The 12,434-nt window shown below is 44.9% G+C and overlaps 1 pseudogene; it reads right to left on the bottom strand.

The window, feature by feature from the left end:
- Positions 1-739: 739 nt before the first annotated feature.
- On the bottom strand, positions 740-11,242 carry LOC120047152 (annotated as a pseudogene).
- Positions 11,243-12,434: the final 1,192 nt, after the last annotated feature.

Here is a 12,434-nt window from a genome sequence, read left to right on the forward strand (position 1 = left end):
AGTAAAGAGGGCAGTGCGAACCGTATTGGTTTCCAAAAACACTGTTAAAACACTAAATGGTAATGTTACAAATGTGGCAGAAGTTCATAACACTAACCTTTATCCCTGATTAACTTTTCTATAAGTAACTAATTTGTATGAAAACTGACTGCTGGATATTATTGTTTGTAACACTGCACAATTTCATTAAAGTTAATTAAATGAACAAAGAGTATGTTGTTAATTTGAACATCCAGATATATTTGAACATTTTGTGAAATATTACACTGCTTAATGCATTCGTGTCTGTGGTAGCAAATGTAACCAACTCCTCCAACCTTTGCAAGTGAACCGTTCAAAAAGACATACTTGCATAATTGAAGAAGCAGAAGGTGGTTGATCTTGCGTCAGGAAAAGTGTCTTGTCATCTGAAAGTTTAAGTTTGACACTAAAAGCTACATTTGTGTAGTTACACATAATTGACCAGGTTAAGTAGCCTTCTTCAACTTTTATGAAGCGCAAAATGAGCTATTCAAGATGACGTCTTCTTTGTATCGAACTTGAATGAAAACTCTTGAGTGGGAGAACAGTGCAAGTTGGTGACACACCCAAACATAGAATAGGATACAATATTACTGGATAAAAGTGCCAGCCTGATAAAGAAGTGCCAGTCTGATAAGAAAATAAATATTTTATCATGATTGGTTTTCATCCGCATCAATCACAGTCATTAAAATTCACATTCAAGACAACCTGGTTGTCAGGGAGACAACATGTAGAACACCAGATAAGAGAACATGACAATGTAGCCAGGGTCGTGAGACGTATTGGGCTCCTGTCCACTGTAAATTCCAAAGTAGAGCAGAGTATTGGCTTCAATCCTACTCATGTCCAGCTGAGAAAGACAACAAGAAATAACAATTCAAGGCCTCAGGAGAAACACTATAGTAATCAAACAACCATCAACAACAGCTCCAATACTGTAATATCCATGGATTACAAATTAAGCCTGTGGTAATTAAATGAAGTGGCCATGAAAATGATGTGTGTGTATCAAATGAATAAAATATAACTGAAGCTTTGGAAAGACAGGGTCATGTGTGCCTTTCCAAGGACTCATGAGTGATCAAGTGCTGTACTCATTGTAATGCCCGAGGTGTAGTGGATGAACAGGAGTCAAACGCAGGAGACAGAGAGTTCAGAGTAGCGTTCAAAATTTAATTACCCACACGGGTGCAAACACGACGCTACTCAAAAAACAAATGCTTCACCCCAAACCGAGTGAGAACCACGGAAAATACCAACCAACACGATACCCAGACACAACAAGAATGTACAGAGTGTACACACAACAATCCCGCACACCCAGCAGGCCGGGCTGCTGGGTAATAAAGCCCCACAAATCACCCTAACCACAAACAGGTGCACCTACTCAACAAAAAGGGAGGGGGAGGAAAAGTCAGTAGCAGCTAGTAGGCCGGTGACGACGACCGCCGAGCGCCACCCGAACAGGAAGGGGAGCCACCTTCGGTGGGAGTCGTTACAGTACCCCCCCCCCGACGCGCGGCTCCCGCAGCGCGCCGACACCGGCCTCGAGGACGACCCGGAGGGCGAGGCGCAGGGCGATCCGGATGGAGGTGATGGAAATCCCTCAACATCGATGGATCCAGAATGTCCCCCACCGGTACCCAGCACCTCTCCTCCGGACCGTACCCCTCCCAGTCCACGAGGTACTGCAGGCCCCTCACCCGGCGTCTTGAGTCCAGAATGGCTCTTATCCTGTACGCCGGGGACCCCTCGATGTCGAGAGGGGGAGGAGGGACCTCCGGTACCTCACCGTCCTGCAGGGGACCAGCTACCACCGGCCTGAGGAGAGACACATGAAACGAGGGGTTAATACGATAATAGGAAGGGAGTTGTAATCGATAACACACCTCGTTTATTCTCCTCAGGACTTTGAAGGGCCCTACACACTGCGGACCCAGCTTCCGGCAGGGCAAGCGGAGGGGCAGGTTTCGGGTCGAGAGCCAGACCCTGTCCCCCGGTACAAACACGGGGGCCTCACTGCGGTGGCGGTCAGCACTCCTCTTCTGCCGTCCACTAGCTTGTTGAAGTGATTCCTGGACGGCCCTCCATGTCTCCTTGGAGCGCTGCACCCATTCCTCCACCGCAGGAGCCTCGGTCTGGCTCGGATGCCATGGTGCCAGGACCGGCTGGTACCCCAATACACACTGAAAGGGGGACGTGTTAGTAGAGGAGTGGCGTAGAGAGTTCTGGGCCATTTCGGCCCAAGGGATGTATCTCGCCCACTCCCCTGGCCGGTCCTGGCAATACGACCGCAGAAACCTACCCACCTCCTGGTTCATTCTCTCCACCTGCCCATTACTCTCAGGGTGATAACCGGAGGTAAGGCTGACCGAGACCCCCAAACGCTCCATAAACGCCCTCCATACTCTGGACGTGAACTGGGGACCCCGATCAGAAACGATGTCCTGGGGTAAATAATGCCTCCGCAGTCTGTAGGGCTGTAGGGATACCGGGCAACGGGAGGAGACGACAGGACTTAGAAAACCGATCCACAATCACCAGCACCGTAGTATTCCCTTGAGACGGGGGAAGGTCGGTCAGGAAATCTACGGATAGATGTGACCAAGGCCGTTGTGGAACGGGGAGGGGTTGTAACTTCCCTCTAGGAAGGTGCCTAGGAGCCTTACTCTGAGCGCATACCGAACAGGAAGAGACATAAAACCCAACGTCCTTAGCCAAAGTAGGCCACCAATACCTCCCCCGAAGGCTCCCCACTGTCCTCCTCACCCCAGGGTGACCCGAGGAGGGTAGGACGTGAGCCCACCGAATCAATTTGTCCCGAACACCAAGCGGCACGTACTTCCGCCCCGCCGGACACTGAGGAGGAGCGGGTTCCACCCTTAATGCCCGCTCGATGTCCGAGTCCACCTCCCACACCACTGGTGCTATAAGCCTTGAGGCGGGAAGGATGTGGGTAGGTTCGGTGGGCCGATCCTCCGTGTTGAAACAACGGGACAGTGCATCCGCCTTTATGTTTTGGGAGCCCGGTCTGTACGATAGAGTAAACTGGAATCGGGTGAAGTACATGGCCCACCTTGCCTGACGTGGGTTCAGTCTCCTAGCTGCCCGAATATACTTCAGATTCTGGTGGTCGGTCCAGATGAGAAAAGGGTGCTTAGCCCCCTCAAGCCAGTGTCTCCACACCTTCAGAGCACTGACCACCGCTAACAACTCCCGGTCCCCCACATCATAGTTACGCTCCGCTGGGCTGAGCTTTTTAGAGAAAAAAGCGCAGGGGTGGAGTTTTGGTGGCGTACCCGAGCGCTGTGATAGCACGGCACCCACCCCAGCCTCGGACGAGTCCACCTCCACTATGAATGCTAGAGAGGGATCCGGATGCGCCAACACGGGCGCATCCGTGAACAGCGCCTTCAACCTGTTGAAAGCTCCGTTCGCTTTTGCTGACCACTGCAAACGCACCGGACCCCCCTTCAGCAGTGAGGTAATGGGAGCTGCTATCTGGCCAAAACCCCGGATAAACCTCCGGTAGTAGTTGGCAAAACCCAAAAACCGCTGCACCTCTTTTACCGTGGTCGGAGTCGGCCAATTACGCACGGCCTTAATGCGTTCATTCTCCATCACCACCCCCGAGGTGGAAATGCGATAACCCAGAAACAACAAGAATGTACAGAGTGTACACACAACAATCCCGCACACCCAGCAGGCCGGGCTGCTGGGTAATAAAGCCCCACAAATCACCCTAACCACAAACAGGTGCACCTACTCAACAAAAAGGGAGGGGGAGGAAAAGTCAGTAGCAGCTAGTAGGCCGGTGACGACGACCGCCGAGCGCCACCCGAACAGGAAGGGGAGCCACCTTCGGTGGGAGTCGTTACACTCATCTAATAGGCTAATTTCATGAAGGGCACTCCACTGCAAACGAATGGATACAAATGCTGTAGCATTACTGCAGCAAACATTTAGAACTTGAATGCGTAACCTTTCCGTCAAAAACCCTGCAGTATGTGGGATAGAAGATAAGCAAAATTGTTGTCTTGAAACTCTTTCAATGTCAGAAATAACAGCTAAAACACCCCCAAAAAAAGGCATGCAAATTTACAAAGACTATGTGTAATGGTCTTGTTAACATGGTGAAAGAATGCCTCTTTAGTATGCATTTGAAGGTGGCAACATTGTGCTCTGAAACTGGAAAATAGAAATCTGTTACGTCATCATTTAATATTTCAATATCAATCCAGTATGAGGTGAGGATGAAAGAACCATAGAAATAGAATGATTGAATTAGATAGATCTATGATAGATCTAATGATAAATTATATTTCTATGGGAAGGACGTATAAAGCCATTTTTCGTTTACAAGCAATTGTCACGTTCGAGTGATGTGCACGCATCCCCACACCAAAAAGCTCTGTAGCAGGATATCCGACGCTAAAGTCAGGACCTTGACAAACTTAACAGTGACTGAGTGATGACCATGAAAACATGCAAGACTGATGGCTATAGCTACGTTCAACAAGTGCATTATTCTTCCGGCTTTAACTAGCTCTAATGGTGATTTAATCCATCCTCTGATGACATCTGTGATGTTGCAGACGATAACCATCTGATTACGTGTTTGATAACTTGCATGAGCTGCATTTGAAGTTGCATGTGATCGTATCCACTGCTAGCTAAACAAAGAGGTTTCTGATGACGAACCGCAAGGGCAACTTTTCATGACGAGGTCTGGTGACAGTTCTATACCTGTGTGGTGATGTCAATCCTCCAGGGGTTGACCTGTAGCCCATCACACCAGCCCCCACGGCCGTACAGCCAGGTGCCATGCTCGTTGGGCACCGCCCCCTCTCCCACGCATGGCACACCCCAGGGCTGAACCTGGAGAATAACACAACCCAGGGAAACAGTCAGGACAATGGGATCGTTAAAGATTGCTGCATTAAAAACATGGTAAATGCAGTATAATGCATTGATATGGTAGTATCTACATTCATTTGGAACAGAATGCATGACCAAAGACCCACACCTGACTCACTCAAATAAGAATAGAATAGGGACACAAGCAGGAAAACGCCCTAGGACAGGGGTCAGCAACAGGAAGCTTGCAGGCCAAATTGGCCCACAAATTATTAGTTAACATTTATTTTTTGTACATATTATAATTTTAGTTTTTGGGCAAAAAATACACATTTCCAGGAATTTAGCTAAATCCTTTAATTTAGGAAATCTGTTCCCAAGTATTCCTATGAATACATTAAGAGACCTATGTGACCGTGTCTCAATGTAATCAAGGTATGAAATGATTATGCTATTGTGAAATACAATATCTATTTGGGCATACTTACGGTGTAAAAACAATAATGTTCCACCCCCCCAGTCCATCCAATTAGAAAAAAGAATCGTCCCGCTGTTCAATTGAATTGCCCTCAGAGGAATACAACCTCATCATGCTAATGTAACTATGGCCCAGACTGTGGGAAGATTATATGAATCTGCATGACCAAACTTTAACGTTAGTCATTTCCCACCTGCCGAGTCAAAAATACGAGTGTGATTGAATGCTCCGTTGACGAGGAAGTGGTGTGATGTCATGCAGAACTCGCCGCAGCTGTTCTCGTTGCTCCCGTGGCCTGGGATTACAGCATACAACTCCACCTAAGACACAATATGGTACATAAAATGACAGATTACAATAATAACTTGATTTGTAAAGCAGTTTCTACCCACATTATGGCCAAAGCACTAACTAAAACAAAGGCATATTAAAAAATGTAAGAACATGCAGTATATGACAATTACCCTTTATTATGAGTGAATGTAAACAGAAGAAATATCAATTCTACATCATACCTTTTGTGTTGAGGCTGTGACAGTGAATTTGATTGGTTGGGATCTCTCGTTGTATTCCTTGTCAAAGGTACCTCCACTGTACAATGACATCAGCTTATTAAAGGGGTAAAGCTTGTATGAGTGATTGTCTATAACAAGAGCAAAATCTAGTTATAACATCTGTTTGAAGAGTTCATCCGGTTACTTATTACCATATAAGAAATACAGTATGATACTGTAATGATACTGTCTTTAGACGGTATTGCATTGGTGCAGTGAGAAAAAGCTGATACTGGAGTACTTTTTCTCCATGACTAATCTGTCATGACTGAGACTCATAGGGGGGTTGTCCTTTGCCAGGACAATTTTCTATGACACTTTGCTTAGGATGGAAGTGCACATCTTTTTCTACCCATGATGAAAGAGGGATGAAATGGTCTAAATTGCTCAAGAATAGTGATTTCTGTCCATTGCTTTGTCACCAGTAGAACTGTACACAACAGGATGGCATACCCACATACTGGAAACCCATTTAATGTTGGGGTTTTTAAAGTGAAAGAGTCAGTCCTATTGCCTAACCATCACTTAGCATTTTCTATACAGTAAAAAATATACATATATTTTAGAGAAGAATTCTGATACACAATGAACAGTAAAATACTAACTAAAAAGTGTAGAGTATGAATGTCTTATGACAGTGTCATGCAGATGTTATTATTTTTATTTAATTATTTAACCTTTATTTAACTAGGCAAGTCAGTTAAGAACAAATTCTTATTTACAATGACGGCCTACCCCGGCCAAACCCGGACGACGCTGGGCCAATTGTGCGCCGCCCTATGGGACTCCCAATCCCGGCCGGTCGTGATATAGCCTGGAATCGAACCAGGGTCTGTAGTGATGTCTCTAGCACTGAGATGCAGTGCCTTAGAACGCTGCGCCACTTGGGAGCCTTAACATCTGTGACCCTGTTATGTAGGCATTATAACTGACTTGAGTGATTTGTGCGGCTGAATCTGACTCAAGAGTCACCACCCAGGGCATGGCCCAAGGCACAGTCTTCATGGTGAAGGTACATCTCCCATTGTTCAACAGAGGCACCAGAGGAGAAACATCAGTGAGCCAGCGCCCAATGCCTCTGTGGGAGGAACATTAACATTGTTAAAAGAATTTGCAGGAGTGTTTCTTTAAGCCAAAGGGGATCGCTTTGAAGTGGTAAAGGGCATGAGCACAGAGGTAAAAGGCCCAGTGCAGTCAAAAACGGGATTTTCCTGTGTTTTATACATACTAAACAAAAACATATACGCAACAGTGTTGGTCCCATGTTTCATGAGCTCAAATAAAATATCCCAGAATCTTTCTATCCGCACAAAAAACATATTTCTGACATATTCTGTTCACAAATTTGTTTACATCCCTGTTAGTGAACATTTCTCTTTTGCCAAGATAATCCATCCACCTGACAGGTGTGGCATATCAAGAAGCTGATTAAACAGCCCATTCATTACACAGGTGCACCTTGTGCTGGGGACAATAAAAGGCCACTCTAAAATGTGCAGTTTTGTTACACAACACCACAGATGTCTCAAGTTGAGGGAGCGTGCAATTGGCATGCTGACTGCAGGAATAAACATCAGAGCTGTTGCCAGAGAATTTAATGTTAATTTCTTTACCATAAGCCACCTCCAACATCGTTTTAGAAAATTTGGCAGTACGTCCAGTACGTTACAACCGCAGACCACGAGTAACCACGCCAGCCCAGGACCTCAACATCCGGCTTCTTCACCTGTGGGATCGTCTGAGACCAGCTGATGAAACTGAGGAGTATTTCAGTCCGTAATGAAGCCCATTTTTGGGGAAAAACTCGGTCTGATTGACTGGGCCTGGCCCCCAAGTGGGTGGGCCTATGCCCTCCCAGGCACACCCCTGTCCAGTCATATGAAATCCATAGATTAGGGCCTAATGAATTTATTTCAATTGACTGATTTCCTTATATGTTGAAATTGTTGCATTTATATTTTTGTTCAGTATATATTTCCACACTATGAAGTTGAAGTAATACTGTAAAATTGTCAAGATTATGATAATACCCTTTTAGTGTAAGAGCTGTTTGAAAAGACTGCCTGGAATTTCTGCTTGTTTTGCACGGGTGTTTTGGCCTGCCTGGCGACAGCACCAGGTGGTATAAGTTAGTAGACCAATAACAAAAAGAGTTTCAAACCTCTGCCAATAAGTGCTAGTTTTCAGGGTACATATCCCTCCCATTAGGCCCCTCAGACCACTCCCAGACAGTCCCAGCAAAATTCTTCTTTGAGAAATTGCTCCTTAATAAGAAGCTATTTGGTTTTCTTTTTTTACCCTTTTAATTGAAAACAATCACAGTAAGGTCCATTGTTACCCAGAAATGAATTGATATGGAGATTTAAAAAAAACATAAATGGAAGTCAATGGAAATGGAACAGCTTTACCCTTCAAAAGTGATCTTAACAAATACCAAAATGCATTTTGGGGACTCATGTCAAATGGTATCAATATCATGTGACAACAAATGCACAGACTGTACCTGCGGGGAGGCTGTTATACAGTGCCCCATCTCCATGTTGCAATGGGTACTGAAATCGTTACAGCACACAAACAGCTGCACAGTGTGATCCCAGTGGAAGTCATTCCTCTGGCTGGGACAGGACAGAAACGCGTCCAACTCCAACATGTCAAAATCCAACATGTCTACCGACACAGTGAAATGGAAAAGTCAAAATTCCTTTTAAATATCTATCAAATTCTAATTATACTCAAAGCTGATGCATTTATTGTCGACTTAGTGTATGGCACGACCATAAATGCTGAGTGTACAAAACATTAGGAACACGTTGCTAATATTGAGTTGCACCCCTTTTGCCCTCAGAACAGCCTCAATTTGTTGGGGCATGGACTACAAAGTGTCGAAAGCGTTCCACAGGGATGATGGCCCATGTTGACTCCAATGCTTCCCATAGTTGTGTCAAGTTGGTTGGATGTCCTTTGGGTGGTGGACCATTTTGATAAACACGGGAAAATGTTGAGCGTGAAAAACCCAGCAGCATTGCAGTTCTTGACACTCTCAAACCGGTGTGCCTGGCACCTACTACCATACCCCGTTCAAAGGCACTTAAATATTTTGTCTTGCCCATTCACCATCTAAATGGCACACACACAATCCATGTGTCAATTTTCTCAAGGCTTAAAATTCATTATTTAACCTGTCTCCCCCTTCATCTACACTGATTGTGGCTACTGCTCCACTCTGTCCTTGCATCTGGACCTCCTCAAACACAGGGACCACCCAGGCTGGGTCACGGAGTCTAGTCTGATGCCCCTCATAGAAATCAAACCTATGAAGGAGGTATACTCCTGACATATGAATTCCTGATGTCTTCAGTTTACTGTAATAACTGGGGAATCCATAGTGTGCTTACTGCTTACCACTGGGCCTGCCAGTTGATGAACTTGAAGGAGGGGTAGAGGAACCAGCCCATCTCAGACAGTGCCCCCTGCTGGTCAATGCCAATGAAGAAGTTTGGAGAGGGGGTACTCTGAAAGGACACGGTCACCATGTGCCCATATCTACAAAACATAGAATATAAACATCCATATATTCACTTTATTTGGTCCAATATTCATTCCTGGTTGCGAATTTGACAATCAACAAGTGTAAAATAACATACACAGTACGTTCTATTGACCATTGCTCGCATATCTCATCAGGTCAGGAGTCGATAGATAATTTCCATGAGTAATCCATCTAAGACTACTGAGAAAACACTTCATCCTTAGAGGAAGGATGGCTTCCAGTGAGTTAAGTGAGGAAAGCAACTTGACCTGACACTGTATGAGTCAGTCAGTCAGTGTTAGTTACCTAAGGGCCTGGGCTACAGAGGCCTCCCGATGCACTATGGCAGTTCATATCCTGGATCGGGTTTCCAGGACGTGCATGGACAAGGACACCTGTGGCGTTGGACTTGGCCATGTTCTTCACCTGGGGACTGAAACAAACAATGTCAATGTGTTCCTTCATGTCGAGCTCAAGCACATGGAAAGTCTGTTTGTGAGTCTTTACACAACCTCTCAAATTCTATGGGAAACATTATGGACAACTGTATAACAACTCTTCTGCTAATCCTGGAAAAGGGCAGTTAAATGTTTCCCCACATCTCTCCACCTATCCCTCTCTCTGTCTCATAACTGACCTTGGTGAAAAAGGAGCCCAGGCAACAGCACCTGCAGCGGAGGGGGCGGGCTCACACCCATCGCCTGCATCAATCAACTGGTGTTTCATCTGGCTCCAGGAACCCATCAGCCAATCATATCGCACATCAAGTCTCTTGACAATCACTGGCATATTCCACCCTGTATGTAATTAACATTTCAATAGATACATCACTTCCAGAAGATGAACATAGAAAACAATAAATACATGGCCCATCTGTCATTAAATAACTCTGATGACACCCTGAGAACGCTGAACTATAATATGTTCATCCAGGATAGAATAATAATAGTCAAAAACGTAAGTTAAATAGACCACAGACAGTTGGGATCTAAATGCAAGGGACAATGAAACTTCCTCTGGTGCTTTGATGAGTGCACCAGTCCTACAGTGCATAGCGAGTATTCCCTACCTGTAGAGGTAAAAACTGCCTGAGAAAGGCCACAGTTGTGTCCCGAACGACCCCAAGAGTATAGCACACTGGGAATCCAGTTCCCATAGCCAAATACAGGAACAGGGGAGAAGTGCAATCTGGACAAAACTTCTTTCTTTCTGTTGAACAGAAACACAAAGGGAAAGTTGTAATATGTCAGTTGAGTTCTCCTCGATAATAACAAGCAACAGTAAACATTTGTGTTGCTCCTTTGTAATGATACCTATGCGATGCTACACGATGGACTTGACCTCTCATCCACAAGGCATCGTTGACAGAGCTGTCATCGAGAGACACGAAGAGGATTTGGGTGCTATCGGGTAGGTCCTGGACCAAGTCGGTTAATGACGACTCGGAGTTCCACAGGCACACCAAAAAGGCAGACTTGTTGGTAAAAAGCATGAATTATCAATGGCCCGTTCAACCCTGCATGTGGCGGGTAAACGAATTCTCCATCCAGGGGTGCCACAGAAAGCTGGAGCTGTGTTACCTGGCTCCAATACCGTGACTTGTTGAGGAGTTATTTTGGATCCTTCTGTTGACGGTGCTGTGCGCAAATGTAGACGTTGAGAATGCACGCTCGTCGTTGTCTAAATTATGAGTTGACTTCATCCCTCTATAATTGTCGCTGTTGCATCTTTTTGAATTACATGTAGGCCTAACGTTACTATTAAGCAGCACAGCACCAAAGTTGATAACAAGCGAGCCATATGTTCCACCCACAACGGTGGCGGTATGTCGACAATTTTCTAAATCAATATGCACACAGCAGTATATTGGGTCATTGCTGTGTAAATGCAGAATATGTATTTTTTTTAAATGTGAGAGCATTGAGCCGGGAGTTGACAGACGGTATAAGGACGAGTACTTTCTTGTTTATTCCAAGGGATTTATGAAGTGGGCGCGTGCACTTGTACGGCGCCCCATAAATGCTAAAACATTTTACAGGCGGAAGGATTATTACTGTGTGTGCTTATGCTTGGTTCAAGGATTTCACTGTACACACGCGCACGCATACTCGTCTCTTTCTCTCTCTCACACACACACCTGCTTTCTCGCTCACTCTGACACATCACACTCTTTCTTTTTATTGAGTCCTACTCCCTACTTTTTGTTTAACGTTTCTTTTATACTATATAAAGCAGCTTGTGTCATTAAAAGCGCTATAAATAGGCTGCCATGTATTAAATATGACGTTTTAACGTCACTTGTATATGTTGTACTTCTGGATGGAATTGTTTAATTGCGAGTCCAGCACAGTGCCAAAAGTAGGCTAGCCTTGTTCGAGACATTTAGATTTTAGGCCTCTGTTGAACAGAAGCAACAGTTGTTTTCCCCTTCAGAAATTCAAACACAAAGACATACCTACTGACTCATAATATGACCTAATTATGTTACAACAAAACGGCTTGACATTGACATCCACATCAGCTCTGTCTGTGCATAAAAACGCCGGCGCGCACAGATGCGCCGATTGTAATGTCGCGCCAATGGATAGACGCACTTCTCTGTGTTAAAATTTGCTCCGTGGGTTATTGCAGCAGGCTGCGTCTTTGAAACTCTTGATATTATAGGAATTCAGTATTTATTCAGGCCATTGGTCTGATTCTATCAGTAAAGTTACTCTCATCAAATAAAATAAACGCATGAAGAGGAACAACTTTACGCACAGCACACCTGCTACCACAATGAAGATAATTCTACTCATTATGGTATTTTCCCTCGTTTTGGCAACTGTCCTCAGCCAAAAAATATATTTTGATGGTAGTTGGAGAGAAGACAATGAAACGGTAGGACACTTCTCTCAAATTGACAAAAATATGTTTTAAATATTTGACTGTAGCCTATAGTGTCATTGTCGATATTAAGATAAAACATGTTTCAGCACTGTGCCGTACATTT

The sequence above is a fragment of the Salvelinus namaycush genome, chromosome 5 (genome assembly GCF_016432855.1).
Source record: "Salvelinus namaycush isolate Seneca chromosome 5, SaNama_1.0, whole genome shotgun sequence".
NCBI classification, from domain to species: Eukaryota; Metazoa; Chordata; class Actinopteri; order Salmoniformes; family Salmonidae; genus Salvelinus; species Salvelinus namaycush.